This window comes from Dendrobates tinctorius, unplaced genomic scaffold (assembly GCF_039654945.1).
Source record: "Dendrobates tinctorius isolate UK_male_01 unplaced genomic scaffold, ASM3965494v1 ptg000224l, whole genome shotgun sequence".
In the NCBI taxonomy this organism is placed as follows: Eukaryota; Metazoa; Chordata; class Amphibia; order Anura; family Dendrobatidae; genus Dendrobates; species Dendrobates tinctorius.
Genome location: NW_027361891.1, coordinates 12478425 through 12502785, shown reverse-complemented (window position 1 = coordinate 12502785; position 24361 = coordinate 12478425). Strand labels below are relative to the sequence as shown.

General features: G+C 42.6%; 1 protein-coding gene across 1 annotated transcript in view; it reads right to left on the bottom strand.

Moving 5' to 3' along the window:
• The window catches only part of LGR5 (leucine rich repeat containing G protein-coupled receptor 5), a 337590-nt gene that overhangs the window by 68365 nt on the left and 244864 nt on the right, over positions 1–24361 (bottom strand). The window lies entirely within an intron of this gene.

Genomic DNA, 24361 nt, shown 5'->3' with positions numbered 1-24361 from the left:
CCCAAAAGAGGACAGAATAGATTTGACTTTATTAAGTCTCTTCATACTATCTGCTCACTTTTTCAGCAGGATATTAATCCTTTGTGGGCAGATTTAGGTGTCACTAAACTCAAGCATATTTATTCTGATTCAATTCGTATCCCCTTTAGCCAAATTAGAGAAAAGTTCAAAATCCCCTTTTCATCATTCTGCCACTATATAATTCTCAAAGACCTAATTGATCGCTTTTTACAGGCAAAACCCAAAATCTCTGAACCGGTGGCTAATCTTTTTAACAATATCAATCATAGTATATTTTGGTCTTCCAACTAACTATATAATTGCCAGAATAAAAGTTTTGAATTTGCAAAAACACACAACATTCTGAAATGGGAATCAGAATTTCGCATAAATCCAGACCCTGCTGAGTGGGAACATGCTTGTGGAATTTCTTATGCCTCCTCCATCTTAATGTCTTTGGAGGAGACGCATCATAAAATTCTGTCGAGATGGTACTATACTCCTGCTAGGCTCTCCAAGATCAATCCCGAATTCTCCCCGGATTGCTGGAGGGGTTGTGGTCACTATGGTTCTATATCTCATATATTTTGGTATTGCCCCCTTATTAAGCCCCTCTGGAAAGCTATATCAAACCTTATTAATTCGTTGCTCATCAAATCTATCTCCATCACTCCCCAACTAGCTCTCCTTTCTCTCAATTCAGATATTATAGAGCACCCAGCAATCCCCCTAATTATTCACATACTGCTAGTTACAAAAAACTCAATTGCTTTTCATTGGAAATGGCCCGATCCACCCAAATTTCAGGATATCAAGGATATGTTAACCCTCCATAAATCATTTGAACATACGATAGCTACAGCTACGATCAATAACAATTTCACTAAACTCACTAAAAAGTGGTCACGGTGGGCGGAGTTGTTTCCCTAGGGAGCACTCCATTTACTTTGCCTTTTATTGTAATTCTGGTCAAATGGGTATTCACTGTAGTTACTGTTCACTTTGTTATATGTTAGAAGTGTTTTATATGACTTGTTATCTTTGGTCTATTTTGACATTTGGGACCACCTTGTCCTTATCCCTATCTCCTCCCTTCCCCCTCCCCCCTTTCTCCTTTCCCTTGCTTTATATTGTTAAAACCCAAATAAAATGTTTGGAAAAGGAAATGAAGGTCATTTGAATTAGGCTGTTGCTGTAACTGGGGAACAACTTGATTCATTAGAATTTCGAGATACTTATCTCCTGTGACTGTTCCACCAAAAAAAAAAACGGTCCAAAAACACCAAAACTTGAAATACCACCCCAAACATTGACACCAGGCTCATTTAGTTGTTGCTCTAATGTTAAATGCATGTTCGCATTATACCAGTAAATACAATTATGTCTGGTAATATGACCAGATAATTTGAAAGAAGCTTCATCACTCCACATAATGTTATCTAAAATTACTGGATTTTCTTCAATTTCGTTAAGTATAATCTCACTAAATTGCAGCCGCATCTCTGGATCATCCTCCAATATACCATGAATTAGATGTCGACGATAAGCTTTCCATCCAATAGATTTCAGGATTCGCATGATGGAAGCTCGTGAAATTCCCAATTCTAAAGAGACTCTTCTGGTGAACTTTATTGGACTCTGAACAAATGTTTCAGCAACAGCTTGTTTATCATTTTCTGTACAGGCTGTTTTGGGTTGACCAGTTTTTGGAGCATTAAGGATTGAGCCAGCGGCATCGAATTTGTCACAAATGCGTTAAATGGTTTGTCTCTTTGGGGCTTGAGTACCAAATGTTTCAAACCAATTTGCTCTAACTGTTTCAGCATTTTGAAATTTCCAATACTCTTTTAAAATCCATTTTCTTTGATCTGTATTTAAATTGTCATTATGGGTTATCTGAATTATCTGAAAAGAAAACAGATTTGGGGGAAATTTATCTGTGAAAACTGGATCTGTGAAACTGACTCAGTTGCCCTTAGCAACCAATCAGATTCCACCTTTCATTTTCCAAAGAGTCTGTGAAGAATGAAAAGTGGAATCTGATTGGTTGCTAAGGGCAACTGAGTCAGTTTCACTTTACACCATGTTTGATAAATCTCCCCCTTCATAACCCTATTACACATACTGTCCACCTACTTTTGGACCACCCTGTATATGGCGCATGTAGGGAAGGGGTTAAAGCTGTCATTTAGGAAATGTAAGGGTTTAGCTCTCCCTTAATAAAGCATCTAGGGAAATGCATGTTGAGTGTTGTCCATGTTCTGGTACTGGTTTGTCCGGTGCTTAGACAATTATTTTTTTCCTGCTATCACATAGTTTTTGCTATGAGGTCCTGGGTGTTAAGGAATTATAATTTGGTAGGAGTCTTTGTACTCTGCTCTTTTCAAAGTAGCACATTATAGCATTAATAAATATATGTGTGTTTTTCTTGACATCAATTTAGCCCTAGAAATCTGGGTCTAATGAGAATTTTTTTTTTATATTCATATTCTTGTACCTACTAGTTCTTAACAATGGTGGTATTGCACTGCACTTTACAGTGGGGAAAAAAGTATTTAGTCAGCCACCAATTGTGCAAGTTCTTCCACTTAAAAAGAATAGAGAGGCGTGTAATTGACATCATAGGTAGACCACAACTATGAGAGTCAAAATGATTAAAGAAATCCAGAAAATATACTTGTCTGATTTGGCAAGATTTATTTAGCAAATTATGGTGTAAAATAAGTATTTGGTCACCTAAAAACATGCAAGATTTCTGGCTCTCAGAGACCTGTAACTTCTTCATTAAGACACTCCTCTGTCCTCCACTCATTACCTGTAGTAATGGCAGCTGTTTCAACTTCTTATCAGTATAAAAGACACCTGTCCACAACCTCAAACAGTCACACTCCAAACTCCACTATGGTGAAGGTCAAAGAGCTGTCAAAGGACACCAGAAACAAAATTGTAGCCTTGCACCAGGTTGGGAAGATGGAATCTGCAATAGGCAAGCAGTTTGGTGTGATGAAATCAACTGTGGGAGCAGTAATAAGAAAATAGAAGACATACAAGACTACTGATATAATCTCCCTCAATCTGGGGCTCCACGCAAGATCTCACACCGTGGGGTCAAAATGATCACAAGAACGGTGAGCAAAAATCCCAGAACCACATGGGGGACCTAGTGAATGACCTACATAGAGCTGGGACAACCGTAACAAAGGCTTCCATCAGTAAAACACTACGCCGCCAGGGACTCAGATCTTGCAGTGCCAGACGTGTCCACCTGCTTAAGACAGTACATGTCCGGGCACTTCTGAAGTTTGCTAGAGAGAATTTGGATAATCCAGAAGGGTATTGGGAGAATGTCATATAGTATGATGAAACCAAAGTAGAACTGTTTGGTAGAAACAAAACTCGTGCTGTTTGAAGGAGACAGAATGCTGAGTTGCATCCAAAGAACACTATACCTACTGTGAAGCATGGGGGTGGCAACATCATGCTTTGGGGCTGTTTCTCTGCAAAGAGACCAGGACGACTGATCTTTGTACATGAAAGGATGAATGGGGCCATGTATCATGAGATTTTAAGTGCAAACCTCCTTCCATCAGCAAGGGCATTGAAGATGAAATACGGATGGGTCTATCATCATGATAATGATCTCAAGCAAACCGCCAGGGCAACGAAGGAGTGGCTTCGTAAGGAGCATATGAAGGTCCTGGAGTGGCCTAGCCAGTCTCCAGATCTCAACCCCATAGAAAACTTTTGGAGGGATCTGAAAGTCCGTGTTGCCCAGCAACAGGCCCAAAACATCACTCCTCTAGAGGAGATCTGCATGGAGGAATAGGCCAACATACCACCAACAGCGTGTGCCAACCTTATGAAGACTTACAGAAAACGTTTGACCTCTGTCATTGCTAACAAAGGATATATAACAAAATATTGAGATGAACTTTTGTTAATGACCAAATACTTATTTTCCACCATAATTTGTAAAATAAATTTTGCCATATCCGACAAAGTGATTTTGTGGATTTTTTTTCTCATTGTCTCTCATAGTTGTGGTCTACCTATGATGTCATTTACAGGTCTCTCTCATCTTTTTAAGTGGGACAACATGCACAATTGGTGGCTGACTAAATACTTTTTTCCCCTCTATATGTGTTTCATGTTAAAATGCTGTTCTATGGAGGCATGGGCTTGGTGCAATAACTTATTTTAATGGGCACATACCATTTTTTCTTAAGTGCACATTTTGGCATTTAGAATCTCCTGATCCTAATATAAAGTAGGTGAAATACACTGTATTTTTCGCTTTATAAGATGCACCTGATTTTCTTCAAATTTGATAAAGAAAAAGAGAATTACATTTTGTTTATGTTAAATGGGGGTCTGTCTTATAATGCCAGTGTCTGTCTTGCAAATCATATATATGTCCTTCATCCTGGTATCTATTAAATCCCCATCCTGGCACATGGCCCCCCCTGTGCTGCTGGCACACTGGCACATTGCCCCCTTGTGCTGGCACATTGCCCCCTTGTGCTGCTGGCACATTGCCCCACTGTGCTGCTGGCATTAGGGCTGGACTCGGACAAAAAAGCAGCCCTACCACACAAACCCCACCAGCCCACAAACTATAACACTCCTCACCCTGATCAGTGAATTTTTGCTATACTTTGTCGTGCCCCTCACTCTCCTAAAAGGAGATATTTGAAGAACCACATGTGAATGGCACCACAGTGCATATGATCGACTGCAGCTGCAATTTTCAGGATCATGGGGGTCCCAGCAGTCAGATCTCCAGCTATTGGAAAGTTATCTCCTATCCAGAGGAGAAGGGATTACTCGGGATAATCCATTTAAACAGCTTTTCCAATATTTTATTTTTATTTGGCCATAGTAATATTAAAAATACTAAACCAATATTGACCCTCTAAAAGTTCAAAGTCGTCTCTTTGACAACAAGACAGGAAAAGTGGGAAGTGTGCAGTGCATACAGGGCCGGCTCCAAGTTTTTGTGGGCTCCGGGTGAAAGAGTCTCAGTGGCCCCTTTAACACATACCACAATTCATAATGCACAGATACAGCAGAGAAATATAGGTATACAATACCAAAGATTTCACTTCTTACATTACATCAGTGATATCAATAGGTCAGAAACCAGACAGTATAGTCCTCCATACAGAATAATGAGCCCCATATAATGCTCCATACAGAATAATGAGCCCCATATAATGCTCCATGCATCCATGCAGTATAATGAGCCCCATAAAATGCTCAATACAGTATAATGAGCCCCATATATTGCTCCATTCATAATAATGAGCCCCATATAATGCTCCATACAGTATTATGGGTACCACATAGTGCTCCATACAGAATAATGAACCCCATATAGTGCTCCATACAGTATTATGGCCCCATATATTTCCCCATTCATAATGAGCCCCATATAATGCTCCATACATAATAATGAGCCCCATATATTGCTCCATACAGTATAATGAACCCCATATATTACTCCATACAGAATAATGAGCCCCATATATTGCTCCATACAGAATAATGAGCCCCATATAATGCTCCATACAGTATAATGAGCCCCATATAATGCTCAATACAGTATAATGAGCCCCATATAATGCTCCATACAGAATAATGAGCCCTCTTGTGAGCTCATTTTCTCGATCACCTTTGATGTCCGATTAACTCCCTCTGCTGGTGAAAGGAGGTGGTGAAACTGATTTGGATGGGAGAAACCTGTCACCTGAACAGGTGGATTGCGATTGGACATCCGGAATCTCTGAGTGGATATAAGGCAGCCGACGCCCTGTAGGGTTGCTGGTGATTTCTCTGCTCTGAGCTCTGGCCTCCAGTTCAGTTCCTGTCTTCTAGAGCTAAGTTTTGCTCTGTTATTGTTCCATGAGATTTTGTCTGATTTGCTTAGTTTTGTGTTCTGCCAGCCCCGCCTGGGGCTCTGCTGAATTTCCATTTTTGTCCCTCATCGGTTAAATCTCTTTTGCTCTGTCTTCAGAAAATATCGGAGTGCTGATATAGGGATTTTGAAGTCTAGTGACTTCAGGGCTGTTTTTCCTATCAGACATGTTGGGACATTTTTGGTAGGGTTTTTGCAGATTGCAGCCAGCATCTTTTCTGTCCTTTCTTATCTAGTTAGTTGGGCCCCATCGTTTGCTCTGCCTGTCTTTCTGTCTGTGTTTGTGTTTTCATCTGTTTTCACTGACAATACATGTTGGGGGCTGTCTATTGCTTTGGGGTCTGCTCTGGGGCAGTTTAGATTTTTCCTTTCTTTCTTTAGGCTTATTTAGTTTTCCAGCTGTGAAGAGGCATCTAGGACCACCGTAGGAACGCTCCACAGCTACTGTTAGTTGTTGTGAATAGGATCAGGGGTCTGTAATCCGCTAGCTACCAACCTCTCTGGTTTTCTGGACTTAGCTTGCATTTTTGTTTTTTCCTCCTCCGGTGACTCATTCATAACAGAGCCCCATATAATGCTCCATATAATGTTCCATACAGAATAATGAGCCCCATATAATGCTCCATACAGAATAATGAGCCCCATATAATGCTCAATACAGTATAATGAGCCCCATATAATGCTCCATACAGAATAATGAGCCCCATATAATGCTCCATATAATGTTCCATACAGAATAATGAGCCCCATATATTGCTCCATACAGAATAATTAGCCCCATATAATGCTCTATACATTATAATGAGCCCCATATAATGCTCCGTACAGATTAATGAGCTCAATATAATGCTCCATACAGCATTATGGGTACCACATAATCCTCCATACAGTGTAATGAGGCCCATATATTGCTCCATGCAGAATAAGTCCCATATAATGTTCCATACAGTATAATGAGCCCCATATAATGCTCCATACAGAATAATGAGCCCCATACAGAATAATGAGCCCCATATAATGCTCCATATAATGTTCCATACAGAATAATGAGCCCCATATAATGCTAAATACACTATTATGGGTACCACATAGTCCTCCATACAGTGTAATGAGGCCCATATATTGCTCCTTACAGAATAATAAGCCCCATATAATGCTCCATACAGAATAATGAGCCCCATATATTGCTCCATACAGAGTAATGAGTCCCATATAATGCTCCATACAGTATAATGAGCCCCATATAATGCTCCATACAGTATAATGAGCCCCATATAATGCTAAATATGGTATAATGAGCCCCATATAATGCTCCATACAGAATAATGAGCCCCATATAATGCTCCATACAGTATTATGGGTATTACATAATCCTCCATACAGTGTAATGGGGCCCATATATTGCTCCATACAGAATAAGCCCCATATAATGTTCCATACAGTATAATAAGCCCCATATAATGCTCCATACAGAATAATGAGCCCCATATAATGCTCCATGCAGTATAATGAGCCCTATATATTGCTCAATACAGTATAATGAGCCCCATATAATGCTCAATACAGTATAATGAGCCCCATATATTGCTCCATTCATAATAATGAGCCCCATATAATGCTCCATACAGAATAATGAGCCCCATATATTGCTCCATACAGTAAATGAACCCCATATATTACTCCATACAGAATAATGAGCCCCATATATTGCTCCATACAGAATAATGAGCCCCATATAATGCTCCATACAGTATAATGAGCCCCATATAATGCTCCATACAGAATAATGAGCCCCATATAATGCGCCATACAGCATTATGAGTACCACATAATCCTCTATACAGTGTAATGAGGCCCATATATTGCTCCATATAGAATAATAAGCCCCATATAATGCTCCATACAGAATAATGAGGCCCATATATTGCTCCATACAGAATAATAAGTCCCATATAATGCTCCATACAGTATAATGAGCCCCATATAATGCTAAATACAGTATAATGAGCTCCATATAATGCTCCATACAGAATAATGAGCCCCATATAATGCTCCATACAGTATTATGGGTACCACATAATCCTCCATACAGTGTAATGAGGCCCATATATTGCTCCATATAGAATAATAAGCCCCATATAATGCTCCATACAGAATAATGAGCCCCATATAATGCTCCATGCAGTATAATGAGCCCCATATAATGCTCAATACAGTATAATGAGCCCCATATATTGCTCCATTCATAATAATGAGTCCCATATAATGCTCCATACAGAATAATGAGCCCCATATATTGCTCCATACAGTATAATGAACCCCATATATTACTCCATACAGAATAATGAGCCCCATATATTGCTCCATACAGAATAATGAGCCCCATATAATGCTCCATACATTATAATGAGCCCCATATAATGCTCCATACAGAATAATGAGCCCAATATAATGCTCCATACAGAATAATGAGCCCCATATAATGCTCCATACAGAATAATGAGCCCGATATAATGCTCCATACAGAATAATGAGCCCCATATATTGCTCCATACAGAATAATAAGCCCCATATAATGCTCCATACAGAATAATGAGGCCCATATATTGCTCCATAAAGAATAATAAGCCCCATATAATGCTCCATAGAGAATAATGAGGCCCATATAATGCTAAATACAGTATAATGAGCTCCATATAATGCTCCATACAGAATAATGAGCCCCATATAATGCTCCATACAGTATAATGAGCCCCATATAATGCTAAATACAGTATAATGAGCTCCATATAATGCTCCATACAGAATAATGAGCCCCATATAATGCTCCATACAGAATAATGAGCCCCATATAATGCTCCATACAGAATAATGAGCCCCATATAATGCTCCATACATTATAATGAGCCCCATATAATGCTCCATACAGAATAATGAGCCCCATATAATGCTTCATACAGTATTATGGGTACCACATAGTCCTCCATACAGTGTAATGAGGCCCATATATTGCTCCATACAGAATAATAAGCCCCATATAATACTCCATACAGAATAATGAGGCCCATATATTGCTCCATAAAGAATAATAAGCCCCATATAATGCCCCATACAGTATTATGAGTACCACATAGTGCTCCATACAGTATATTGCGCCCCATATATTGCTCCATACAGCATTGTGGGTACCACATAGTGCTCCATACAGTACAATGAGCCCCATACATTGCTCCATATAAAATAATGAGCCCCATATATTGCTCCATACAGAATAATGATCCCCATATATTTCCGCAAGCAGTATAATGAGACCCATATAATGTCCCAAACACTATAATGAGCCCCATATTATGCTCCAAACAGTATAATGAGCCCCATTATCACTTCCTGGCACCGCTGGAGTGGCAGCCTGTTACAGTAGCTCCTTCTTTGCTCTCTTTTTTCTCTATTTTTTCTATTATTCCTTTCTCTTTTTATTGTTACTCCAAAGGACAGTGCACTATGGAAAACCATAAGAGGACCTGGACCTTCGATGGACTTTTTACCTTGTTTTTGCTTGGATCTATTGTGTTGGGAAATCCAGGAACTGAAAAAGACCCTATTGTCTACTCCAGAGAAGCTATACTGCTGCTTAGGGATACAGCAAGGCAGCATGCTGCTAATAGACCAGAGGACATTCTACCAGATATAAGGAGGACTAGGAGAAGAGGTTGCAGAGCTGGAGCCCTCAGGAAAGCTAGAAGGCGCTATAGACCTGCTCTTCCCTCCGTCATTATGGGCAATGTGAGGTCACTCGGGAATAAGATGGACGAACTGTCGGCGCTGACCAGACATCTTCGGGAATTAAGGGAGTGCAGTATGTTGCTGTTTACAGACCTCGCTCACCGAAGGTACTCCGGACACTGTTGTCTCGTTGGATGGCTTTAAACTCATTTGCGTGGACAGAACAAGGGAGAGCGGTAAGAGGAAAGGCGGAGGGCTGGCGATATTTGTGAATGATAGATGGTGTGACTCTAGGCATATCGTGGTCAAAGAGCAAAGATGCTGTAAGGACATTGAGGTATTAGCTGTGGGCATGAGACCTTTTTATTTACCGAGGGAACTATCGCATGTAATCATGATAGCTGCATATGTCCCCTTCTGCGAAAGCTGATGCCGCCACTGAGGTCCTACAATCCACAGTGAGCATGATGCAGTCCCTTCACCCCCAAGCACTCCTTCTGGTTTCGGTAGACTTCAATCATGTGTCTCCAGCATCCATACTACCCGGTTGCACACAGTATGTTACCTGCCTCACTAGAGACAACAAAATATTGGACTTGTTCTTTGCCAATGTGAGAGGGGCATATGCCTCATCAGCCCTACCGCCCCTTGGAAGATCGGATCACAACCTAGTGCACCTCTAACCCGTGTACAAGCCACTTGTACAGAGAGAACCTGCTGTCACTCGCACAGTGAGGATATGGACTGAGGAGAGTGATGATGCTCTGAGAGACTGCTTTGAAACAACCACTTGGGATGTGCTGCAAGATTCCTATGGTGATGACATGAATGGTCTCACACACTGTATAACGGACTACATTAATTTCTGTGTAGACAACACGGTACCCACAAAAGTAGTGAGGTGCTTCTCTAACAATAAACCATGGATCAGCCCCAGAATAAAGGCTCTTCTCAAAGAGAAGAAGTTGGCCTTCAGATAAGGTGACAAGGGCAGGCTGAGATAGGTGCAGAAAGATCTGAAGAATCTAATCAGGCAGGGAAAGGCTAATTATAAGAGAAAGATTGAACTGAAATTGCCACAGTAAAGGATTCATGAAGTCTGGGAGGGTCTAAAGTCTATATCTGGGCATAGACAGACTGTCTCCAGGATGGTTGTAGATAAAGAGGGGCTTAATGAACTTAATCTATTCTTTAACAGATTTAATCACACACTGGCTGCTCCTGCCCCTGCATACCATTCACACCTCTCTGCTACAATAACCTCAACCCCTGCTGCAACTTGTCAACTGAGCCAGGGTCTGTTCTTCACAAGTACCCAGGTTGCAAAAGAACTGGATAAGATCAAAGTTTTGAAGGCTGCAGGTCCTGACGGCATCAGTGCAAGGCTAGTCAGAACCTGCAGGCACCAGCTGAGTGAGATCATTACATATCTGTTCAATATGAGCCTGAGAATAGGTATAGTACCACAACTGTGGAAATTATCGTGTGTGGTACCAGTTCCGAAGAAACCTTATCCGAAAGACCTTAATGACTATAGACCTGTAGCATTGACATCACACCTGATGAAGGTACTAGAGAGATTGGTTCTCACACGTCTCCGTCCTCTAGTGAGCTCGGATATGGACCCTCTCCAGTTTGCCTACAGGCCTGGCATTGGTGTGGATGATACCATTATCCACCTCCTGAGTTTGTAAAGGTTTGGGACAGTGTGTCAGACACGGTGATCTGCAATACAGGGGCACCTCAAGGTACAGTTCTTGCCCCATTTCTCTTCACACTGTACACTGCGGATTTTAAGTGCAACTCATCTAGCTGCTACTTGCAGAAGTATTCTGATGACCCTGCAATAGTAGGCCTCATCACAGGAGGAGATGAAAGAGAGTACAGAGTTACTAACCAAGCTTTTGTGGAGTGGTGTCAGAGGAAACACCTTAGGACTAATTCCGGGAAGACCAAGGAATTGGTGGTGGACTTTCGCAAGGGAAAAAATCCACCAGTAGTGGTGAACATTCAGGGAAATGACATTGAGATAGTCGACACCTATAAGTACCTTGGTGTGATCCTCAATAAGTTTCACTGGGCACATCACTTGGATGCAGTGTACAGGAAGGGCCACAGTAGGCTTTATCTGCTCAAAAGGCTGAGAGCCTTCGGAGTTAGGGGGGCACTTCTTGCATCCTTCTTCAACTCTGTTGTGGCATCAGTCATCTTCTTTGGTGTGGCATGCTGGGGTAGTGGCATATCTACCAGGGACAGGAATAGGCTGGACAAACTGATTAGAAGGGCTAGCTCTGTCCTGGAATGCCCCCTTGATCCAGTTCAGGAAGTAGGCGACAGGAGGATACTGGCCAAGGTGAGCTACATGGTGCAGAATGATTCCCATCCCATGCATGAGACCGTGACAAAGATGTGCAGTACTGTCAGTGACCGGCTACTTCATCCTAAATGTGAGAGGGAGCGCTATCGAAAGTCCTTCCTTCCTGCTGCAGTTAGGCTGTATAACCAGCACTGTCCAAAACGGAGAACGACCCAAACAGTGAACTGATAGATCCAAAGTTGTGATAGTCCGGTTATATCTTTTTTTTTCGTATATGTACCTACCTACTGTCAATGTAATGCCTTTATGCATCTGTATCTGTACTTGTTCCTGCCTTGGTGCTGTAATGCTCTGAATTTCCCCATGGTGGGACGATTAAAGGATTATCTTATCTTATCTTATACCTTGCTCCATACTGAATGGGCTGCATATAATGGTCCATACAGAATAAGTTCCATATAATGCTCTGTACTTTATATGATGGGCCCTATATATTGCGCCAAACAGAATGGGCTCCATGTAATGCTCCACATATAATGGACCCCATGTGATGCTCCATATATAATGGGCCCTATATGATGCTCCATATATACTGGGCCCCATATGATGCTCCATTATATGATGGGCCCTATGTAATGCTCCATACATAATGGGCCCCATGTGATGTTCCAGTATAGAATGGGCCCCATATTATGCTTCAGTATAATGGGCCCCATATGATGCTCATTACATAATGTTCTCCATATTATGCTCCAGTATATGATGAGCCCTATATGATGCTCCAGTATATGATGGGCCCTATATGATGCTCCAGTATATGATGGGACCCATATATTGCTCAAAACATTAAAAAAAAACTAAAATCCTGCTCTCTCCTCGCTGGCCACTGCTTTGCTCCGGACCCCTAAACGTCGGCGTCTTCCGGCTTTCTGTACTGTGACTGTTCAGGCAGAGGGAGTACAAAGGTGATGTCACTGCACCCTCTGACCTGAAACGTCACAGTCAGAAGACGCCGCAGCGGAGGAGCGGGAAGAGGTAAGTATCGCAAGTGCCCGGGCCCTGAGCAAGTGGGGAGGGGTGGATTCTTTATTAGCCCATGTGGCAACATTTCAGTTCCACAGCAGAGAAGAGGTTATGTTATGGATCTGAAATGTTGCCACATGGGCTAATAAAGAGTCCGCCACTTTTTTCACAATTTATCAGAGTGATATATATATATTTTACATACACACACACACTCACACATGTATTCAAATACACACACACACGTACTCACATACACACACGTACTCACATACACACACTCACACGTGCCCACATACACACACACACGTATTCACATGTACTCACACACACGTACGTGCTCACATACACACACATGCTCACATACACACATACACGTGCTCACATACACACACGTGCTCACATACACACATACACGTGCTCACATACACACACACACACGTGTTCACATACATACACAACATAAAAAGTGGTTTGGTACTGTGTTAGCCAGTAGAAAAAAATATATAAAGTGCTCTCAGTGAGAGAAACAAAATAGGAATCTTGTGGGTATGATACCTTTTAATGGCTAACAAATACAGTCATATGTTAAAGTTTGGGCACCCCTATTAATGTTAACCTTTTTTCTTTATAACAATTTTGGTTTTTGCAACAGCTATTTCAGTTTCATACATCTAATAACTGATGGACTCAGTTATATTTCTGGATTCAAATGAGGTTTATTGTACTAGCAGAAAATGTGCAAACTGCATTTAAACAAAATTTGACCGATGCAACAGTATGGGCACCTCAACATAAAAGTGACATTAATATTTCGTAGATCCTCCTTTTGCAAAAATAACAGCCTCTTGTTGCTTCCTGTAGCTATTAATGAGTTCCTGGATCCTGGATGAAGGTATTTGTGACCATTCCTGTTTACAAAAAAATTCCAGTTCAGTTAAGTTTGATGGTTGCCGAGCATGGACAGCCCGCTTCAAATCATCCCACAGATGTTCAATGATATTCAGGTCTGGGGACTGGGATGGCCATTCCAGAACATTGTAATTGTTCCTCTGCATGAATGCCTGAGTAGATTTGGAGCGGTGTTTTGGATCATTGTCTTGCTGAAATATCCATCCCCTGCGTAACTTCAACTTCGTCACTGATTCTTGCACATTATTGTCAAGAATCTGCTGATACTGAGTTGAACCCATGTGACCCTCAACTTTAACAAGATTCCCGGTGCCGGCATTGGCCACACAGCCCCAAAGCATGATGGAACCTCCACCAAATTTTACTGTGGGTAGCAAGTATTTTTCTTGGAATGCTGCGTTTTTTAGCCTCCATGCACAACGCCTTTTTGTATGACCAAACAACTCAATCTTTGTTTCATCAGTCCACAGGACCTTCTTCCAAAATGTAACTGGCTTGTCCAAATGTGCTTTTGCATACCTCAGGCAACTCTGTTTGTGGCGTGCTTGCAGAAACGGCTTCTTTCACATCACTCTCCCATACAGCTTCTCCTTGTGCAAAGTGCGCTGTATTGTTGACCGATGCACAGTGACACCATCTGCAGCAAGATGATGCTGCAGGTCTTTGGAGGTGGTCTGTGGATTGTCCTTGACTCTTCTCACCATTCTTCTCTGCCTTTCTAATATTTTTCTTGGCCTGCCACTTCTGGGCTTAACAAGAACTGTACCTGTGTTCTTCCATTTCCTTACTATGTTACTCACAGTGGAAACTGACAGGTTAAATCTCTGAGACAACTCTTTGTATCCTTCTCCTGAAAAGCTATGTTGAATAATTTTTGTTTTCAGATCATTTGAGAGTTGTTTTGAGAAGCCCATGATGCCACTGTTCATAGGAGAATCAAATAGGAGAACTACTTGCAAGTGGCCACCTTAAATACCTTTTCTCATGATTTGATTCACCTGGCTATGAAGTTCAAAGCTCAATGAGGTTACAAAACCAATTTAGTGCTTCAGGAAGTCAGTAAAAAGTAGTTAGGAGTGTTAAAATCAAGAAAATGATAAGGGTGCCCATATTTTTGCACCGGTCAAATTTTGTTTAAATGCAGATTGCACATTTTCTGTTAGTACAATAAACCTCATTTGAATCCAGAAATATAACTGAGTCCATCAGTTATTAGATATATGAAACTGAAATAGCTGTTGCAATAACCGAAATTGTTATAAAGAAAAAAGGTTAACAATAATAGGGGTGCCCAAACTTTAACATATGACTGTAATAGTGAATGTTTTTACAAAGCAAGCTTTCGGGACTGCTTACGTCCCTTCATCAGGCTGATATGACAAAATATTTTAAGAAACCTTATTTATATACAGTTTAAAGCACAACATTTCAATAAACAAACAATGAGCTTGGAGAGAGAATCCATAATTAACATAGTAATATAGTAACATAGTTATTAAGGTTGAAGGGAGACTTTAAGTCCATCTAGTTCAACCCATATCCTATCCTAACTTGCCCTAACATGTTGATCCAGAGGAAGGCAAAAAAAACCCCATGTGGCAACAGTAAGCTTCACATTGTGGAAAAAAATTCCTTCCCGACTCCACATACGGCAATCAGACTAGCTCCCTGGATCAACGCAATATTAAGGAGACTAGTGTATATACCCTGTAATATTATACTTTTCAAGAAAGGCATCCAGTCCCTTCTTAAATTTTAGTAGTGAATCACTCATTACAACATCATATGGCAGAGAGTTCCATAGTCTCACTGCTCTTACAGTAAAGAATCCGTGTCTGTGAGTATGCTTAAACCTTCTTTCCTCCAGACGTAGAGGATGCCCCCTTGTCCCCGTCACAGGTCTAAGAGTAAAAAGATCATTAGAAAGGTCTTTGTATTGTCCCAACATATATTTATACATTGTAATAAGATCACCCCTAAGCCTTCGATTCTCCAAACTAAATAACCCCAAGTGTAATAACCTGTCTTGGTATTGCAGACCCCCTAGTTCCCTAATAACCTTGGTCGCTCTTCTCTGCACCCGCTCCAGTTCAGCTATGTCTTTCTTATACACCGGAGACCAGAACTGTACACAGTATTCTAAGTGTGGTCGCACTAGTGACTTATATAGAGGTAAAATTATGTTCTCCTCATGAGCATCTATGCCTCTTTTAATGCATCCCATTATTTTATTTGCCTTTGCAGCAGCTGCTTGACTCTGGCCACTAAATGTGAGTTTGTCGTCCACCCATACACCCAGGTCTTTTTCAGTGACTGTTTTGCCCAGTGTTTTACAATTAAGCACATAATTATACAACTTGTTCGTTCTACCCAAGTGCATGACCTTACATTTATCACAATTAAAGCTCATTTGCCATTTATCAGCCCAAGCTTCTAGTTTACATAAATCCTCCTGTAATATAAAATTGTCCTCCTCTGTATTAATTACCCTGCAGAGTTTAGTGTCATCTGCAGATATTGAAATTCTACTCTCTATGCCCCTACAAGGTCATTAATAAATATGTTAAAAAGAAGCGGGCCCAAAACTGACCCCTGTGGTACCCCACTGCTAACCGTGACCCAGTCCGAGTGTGCTCCATTAATAACCACCCTTTGTTTCCTATCCCTGAGCCAGCTCTTAACCCACCTACACATATTTTCCCCTATCCCCATTGTTCTCATTTTATGTATCAACCTTTTGTGTGGCACCATATCAAAAGCTTTTGAAAAGTCCATGTACACCACGTCCACTGCATTCCCTTGGTCCAGTCCGGAACTTACCTCTTCATAAAAGCTTATCAGATTAGTCTGACAGGAACGGTCTCTTGTAAACCCATGTTGATATTGGGTCATAAGGTTATTCTTCTCCAGATACTCCAGTATAGTATCTCTTAGAAAACCCTCCAGGATTTTACCCACAGTTGAGGTTAAACTTACTGGCCTATAATTTCCAAGTTCAGTTTTTGTCCCCTTTTTGAATATTGGCACCACATTTGCTATACGCCAGTCCTGTGGTACAGACCCTGTTATTATGGAATCTTTAAAGATTAAAAATAGTGGTCTATCTATGACTGTGCTTAATTCCTGCAGTACTCGGGGGTGTATCCCATCCGGGCCCGGGGATTTGTCAATTTTAGTGATTTGTAGACGCCGCAGTACTTCCTGCTGGGTTAAGCAGGTGACATTTAATGGAGAATTTTTATCCCTGATCATGTTATCCGTCATGGGATTTTCTTGTGTAAATACTGTTGAAAAAAAGTTATTTAGCATATTGGCTTTTTCCTCATCCTCATCCACCATTTCACCCAGACTATTTTTAAGGGGACCAACACTATCATTTTTTAGCTTCTTACTATTTATGTAGTTAAAGAATATTTTGGGATTATTTTTACTTTCTCTGGCAATGAGTCTCTCTGTCTCAATCTTTGCTGTCTTGATTTGCTTTTTACAGAATTTATTTAATCTTCTGTATTTATTTAATGCCTCATCACTACCTACTTGCTTTAATTCTCTAAATGCTTTATTTTTATCTCTTATTGCGCCCATTACAGCTCTATTTAGCCATAGTGGTTTCCTCCTATTTTTCGCATGTTTATTCCCATACGGTATATATTGTGCACAGGTCCTATTCAGGATGCTAATAAACGTCTCCCATTTTCTTTGTGTATTTTTATGTCTCGGGATATCGTCCCAGTTAATTGCACCAAGATCATCTCTCATCCGTTGGAAATTTGCCTTCCTGAAGTTTAGTGTCCTTGTAACCCCTCTACTACACATCTTATTAAAGGATACATGAAAACTTATTAATTTGTGATCACTATTACCCAAGTGACCCTCAACCCTTACATTTGATATGCGGTCTGGCCTGTTGGTTAATATTAGGTCTAGCAGTGCCCCCCCTCTTGTTGGGTCCTGAACCAGTTGTGAAAGGTAATTGTCTCTCATCGTTGTCAGAAACCTATTACCCTTGCTGGAACTGCAGGTTTCGGTTCCCCAATGTATTTCAGGGTAGTTGAAGTCCCCCCTAATAATGACTTCTCCTTGAGTCGCTGCTTCATCTATTTGCTTTATGAGGATATTCTCTGTAGCTTCCATTATTTTTGGAGATTTATAACAAACCCCTATCAGTAATTTATTAAATTTATTATTTTTCCCCCCTCCCCTTATCTCTACCCACAGGGACTCTACATTTTCATTAGATTCATATATATTATCACGCAGGATGGGTTTTAAGGATGATTTTACATATAAACACACGCCTCCCCCTCGCTTATTTGTTCGGTCATTTCTGAACAGACTATAGCCCTGTAAATTAACAGCCCAGTCATGGCTCTCATCCAGCCATGTCTCAGATATCCCCACCATGTCATAATTATGTTCCAACAACATTAACTCCAATTCCTCCATTTTGTTGGCGAGACTTCTGGCATTAGTATACATGCACTTTATGTATCTCTCTGTACCTCTATTCTTTCTTAAATTATTAACTGTTCTAACCCCACCCCCCATGCCACCTCCACCCCCAATGTCATTATTTGTGCCCAGGTCTCTATCTGCACTGTCCTCCCCTCCTATAAAAGGAATACCCTCCCCCCGTCCCTAGTTTAAACACTCCTCCAACCTTCTAGCCATTTTCTCCCCCAGCACAGCGGCACCCTCCCCATTGAGGTGCAGCCCGTCCCTAGCGTAGAACCTGTAGCCAACTGAGAAGTCGGCCCAGTTCTGCAGGAACCCAAACCCCTCCTTCCTACACCAATTCCTGAGCCACTTATTAACCTCCCTAATCTCCTGTTGCCTCTCTGGCGTGGCACGTGGTACAGGAAGTATTTCCGAAAATACCACCTTGGAGGTCCTTGCTTTAAGCTTACAGCCTAATTCCCTGAAATCATCTTTAAGGACCTTCCACCTACCTCTAACTTTGTCATTTGTGCCAATGTGCACCATGACCGCTGGATCCTCTCCAGCCCCTCCCAGTAATCTGTCAACCCGATCAGCGATGTGTCGGACTCGAGCGCCAGGTAGGCAGCACACCGTTCGATGATCCCTGTCTTTGTGACAGATTGCCCTATCTGTTCCCCTAATAATTGAGTCTCCCACTACCAGAACCTGTCTGGCCTGCCCTGCTCTCCTATTTCCCCCCTTACTGGAGCAGACACTCCTCCGGCTTTCAGAGGACATGCCTTGCTGCAGCAGTGCTACTCCTGCACTAACACTCCCCTCATCTGCCAACTTAGCAAACTTATTGGGGTGTGCCAGATCAGGACTAGCCTCCCTGGTGCTCTTCCCTCTACCCCGCCTTCTAACTGTCACCCAGCTAGCTGCTTCATTGTCCTGCAGCTCCAACCTAGCATCCCCCCCTCATCTATCCCATTGAGCGTCTGCTCAGTGAGCAGAAGACTCCTAGGTAACATTAGATAGGTAGTATGAAAAGTTCTGAAGATCAAAGGGCTACTTGGAGGAGATAGCTCAGATATGGTAATGGGTCTTAAAACCTTCTGACAAATTGAGTCAAGTGTGAATAGAATGAATTTGTGCTCCCACACTCTCTGATGTGTCTGCGATTTAAAATTGCCTTTTAAAATGACAACTTACATATTGCCTATGTTGTGTCCTGGATGACAGAAATGTTTAGCCACAGGTAATGGGCTTTTTGTCTGTAATTGCATGACGATGAGACCTCATCCTTGCTCTCAGTCTCTGTCCTGTTTCTCCAACATAGAGGCCTCCCACAGGACATATATTGCATAGAATTAAATACACCACATTGGAAGAGGAACATGTGAATGTCCCGGGGATCTTATAGTCCTGCTGTGTGATGGGAATTTGGATTTTGTCTTTGGTCTCAATATGAATGCAGGTTTTGCATCTTTTCCCATTGCAAGGATATGTTCCTCTTGGTGAATCTGAGGGCATTGAACTTCGGATAATGATGTTCCTTAGATTGGGAGGTTGTCTGTAACATAGCAAGGGGGGGTCTTTGAATAGTGTTTTTAACCGGTCATCCTTGTGTAGGATATGGTGAAGTTTCTTAGCCATTTTTCTGAGTATTTCAAGCTGTGGGTTGTAGGTCACTACCAGAGGTACACAATGATTTTCCTCTTTTTTTCTGTATTGAAGTACTTGACTTCTAGGGATCCTTGTGGCCCTAACGATCTGATCATCAATGGAGGTGGGATGGTAACCTTGATTTAAAAATGACATTTTAAGCTGGGTTAGGTGTTCATCCCTGTCCTTGGGACTGGAACAGATACGGTTATATCTGAGGGCCTGGCTGTAGACAATGGATTTCTTAATGTGTTTAGGATGGAAGCTATCCCATTTGAGGTATGTGGGACGGTCAATTGGTTTCCGATATACTGATGTTTGGAATGAACCATTTTGGATTTTTATGGTGGTGTCTAGGAAGTTGATTTTTGTTTTTGAATGGTCTAATGTCAAGTTTATGGTTGGATGAAATTTGTTGAATTTGTCATGGAAATTTAGAAGTTCTTGTTCAGGCTCAGTCCAGATTATTAATATGTCATCAATGTAACGGAAATAGGCAAAGGGTTTGATGGAGCAGGATGTTAAAAAGTCATTTTCCAGTTTAGCCATGAAGAGGTTAGCGTACTGGGGTGCCAGTTTACTTCCCATAGCGGTGCCAGTGCGTTGTAGGTATAGCTCCACACACACACACATGTGCTCACATACACACACAAATACTCACATACACACACACATGTGCTCACACACACGTACTCACATACACACACACACACACGTACTCACATACACACACGTACATCTCCAGCACAGGCTGCAAACCACCCTCTTTCCTGCCGGCTGTGACTGCATGGAGGTGGGTGGGCAGGCAGCTGCGACACACACACACATACGTACACACACACGTACTCACATACCCCACACACACACTTCCCTCTCGATATGATAGCATCGGGCACACCTCTAGTATATATATATATATATATATACACATATACACACATAATAAGCGCAGATACTAAGAATTACAACATCTATACAGGATAGAAGTATACACAGCTCCACAATATATACTGTGGTAAGGAATATAGAGTGGAGCTGTGTATATAGTATATAGTGGGACTCACCCTCGCAGACACGCTCATAGCCATGCATGCAGACATACACACAGAGACGCTCGCACACACTCACTTAGATAAGTACATAGACATGCTTATAGACACTCTTATAAACGCACACACACAGACAGACATGCTTATAAATATTCGCACGGAGACTCGCACGCATGCAAGCAGACACACACGCAAGCAAACTCACATGCAGATATGCATGCAGGCACACAAGCAAACACACAAGCAGACATGCACGCAAACAAACAAGCACGCAAGCAGACATGCAGTCTAGCTTGCAGGCATGCTTACAGAAATGATTACAAACACGCATGCAGACATGCTTATACACACCCACAGACACGCTTGCAACACGCATAAGACACACTTATAGACATGCTTATAGACATGCTCACATGCATACACGCACATAGACAGGCACACAGACACTCATGCATGCATGCACACATGCTTATAGACACACCGACAGACACGCTTGCAACACGCATAAGACATAGACATGCTTATAGACATGCTCACATGCATACACACATAGACAGGCACACAGACACTAATGCACGCATGCAGACATACACATTTGCAGACACGTACACAGATATATATACATGCAGTCACATACATATTTGAAGACTTATATACAAAAAAAGTCATAAAATTCATATCTACAGACATACTGTAAATATACAGAATTAACATACATGTACACACTGTCATGATCCATGCTGGATCATGACAGATAAAATGCACTTGTAACCTTTTTTTTTCCTTAAGCTGTGTGCTTAAGTTTGGTTTTGCCCCCGGTGGCCATTAGGATTATTGCATAGTGGTGTCTTTTGTTCTAGTTTGCCCCCTGGTGATGGTGAGCATCATTGCACTCTGGTTTCTTTAATTTAGTGCATGTGATTATAAAGCAGGTGTGATTGCTCTGGCTCTGCTATAAAAGAGTGTCAGGTGTTGCAATCACTGTTGGTGATAGTAGTCATTTCCAACCATCCTTGTTGGAGAAAGGAGCTAGAGAGAGTTCCTTGGAGCACAGTCAGAGTCCTGGTGTGGAAGGAGTTAGAAGGGATTTCCTTGCAGCTCTGACAGAGCTTTGTGGCAGCTATTCAGGAGGAAAGCTGCATTCTGGTGGTGGACTCTGTTGCTGGGAGCAATAGCAACAGAGCAAAGCTAAGTGGTGTTTCCGTTTGTATTTTCCCTCGTGTGTATTAGTACAGCAGTAGGGCCAGTGCCTGCATCACCCAGCTCCCTAGCAAGGGATAGGTGTAGGGTGTGCTAGGGTGACAGGTATCTTGATCGGCGCCTGGTACGGAACCGGCCTAGGGAACGTTAGGAGTGTGAGGGACACTGACTCAGAGGAGTGCAGGAGGTCTCCACGTCCCCATTCCTTATCGCAGGGCCCACCGTTGTAACTGTTTCCCCTTCCCCCGTGTCTTGTTGTTTTAGTTACCGGCCTGTGGGTAGTGTCACACAGGACAGTTACACATGCCGTGTCTTGTTGTCTTAGTTACCGGCCTGCGGGTCGTGTCACACAGGACGGGTCCACGTGACACACACTTATCAGGGGAGGTTTTTTTTACCTTCCCCCGACTTTTCTCTGGCCCACATGATCCTTCCTTTGATGTTTCTCTCCAGCAGATAGCAGTGCAGGGCACTGCTGCATTACATCATTTTAGCAGACAGGGCCATGTCTGTCTGCTGGCTGTGATGCATCCGGGCCAGCACACAAGATTTAAAGGCACAGTGCTGGCCCAGGGGAAGAAGCAGCCGGTCCTGTGTCCCTGCACAGCGTTGGAGGAGCCGCCTGGGGGACATATGACCCTCTGCAGAGCAGTGGATCCCTGGCTGGGGCTGGTACTGGCCACCATCAGACTGAAGAGCCCTGCGCGTGCCACGGCGGCCCTTTCAAACTTGTGACTGAAGGCCCTGTGTTGTGCGTGCACTCCTGCTTGCACACACTGACAGAGGGCCACGGCGGCGAGCACTACTGTCTGTCAAGTGCCACAGCGGCTCTTGTCAGCACGTGCAAGGAGAATGCGTGCACACAGGGTCTCTAGTAAGATGTTTTAAAGGGCCAGCGGCCCACTTTGTTACATAGTCACCAGCCCACCGGGAATCTGCCGGGTTCGCCAGATTAACAATCTGAGCCTGGCTGGCATGCACATGACTCCCCCATCCCATCCTGGATATGCCCCCTGTGCTGCTGGCACACACATGACCCCCTCACCCCATCCTGTATATGCCCCCCTGTGCTGCTGGCATGCACATTGCCCCCCATCCCATCCTGGATATGCCCCCTGTGTTGCTGGCACGCACATGGCCCCCCCATCCCATCCTGGAATTGCCCCCCTGTGCTGCTGGCATGCACATGCCCCCATCCTATCCTGGATATGCCCCCCTGTGCTGCTGGCATGCACATGGCCCCCACATCACATCCTGGATATGCCCCCTGTGCTGCTGGCACGCACATGGCCCTCACATCACATCCAGGAGATGTCCCCCTGTGCTGCTGGCACACACATGATAAAATAACAAACAGTTAACTCACCTTCTGATGATGGCTCTGTGCTCCCAGCTCCCCCACAGCTCCTCCTGTGTCTGGGCTGACATCCAGGAGCTGCTCATACAGGCAATTTCATTGTAGCTGCAGGACCTTCCATCACATGATCACACTGGGAGTCACGTGACCGCAGGTCCTATTGGCACAGACACAGGAAGAGGCAGGGGAGAGCTGGGAGCACGGAGCCATCATCAGAAGGTGACTATAGTGACGGGGCGGGGAGGAGAGAGTGCAGGCACATGCAATATGCGCTGCTCCCCTGTCCACCAACTCGGCATGGCTTCAGCACCAAGGTGATGGACAGCGGGTGCAGTGAATATTACATGAGCCTAATGAGCAGGAGCACTGACCACCCACTGTCTCTGCAGCCCGCAGCCAACCCGCCCCAGCCCCCTGACATCACTCCAGAGCCGCCCCCCCTCCTATACAGCACACATTCGGATTATAAGACGCACCTCCCACTTTCCCAAAAAATTTTGGGGAACAAAAGTTCGTCTTATAATCTGAAAAATACGTTAAGTATTGAACATGTCACCAATTTTCTAAGTAAATATATTTCTAAAGGTGTTATTGATATGAAATTCTCACCAGATGTTGGTAACAACCCATCCAATCCAGACAGGCAAATAAATCAAACCATAGATATCCATAAATTATGTTATGTGTAATAATTGTGATTCTAATAATATATACACACTTGTCATGATATAACACATTTTTATATTGTAAATTACATTATTTTTAATGCAGATCTGGGGTCC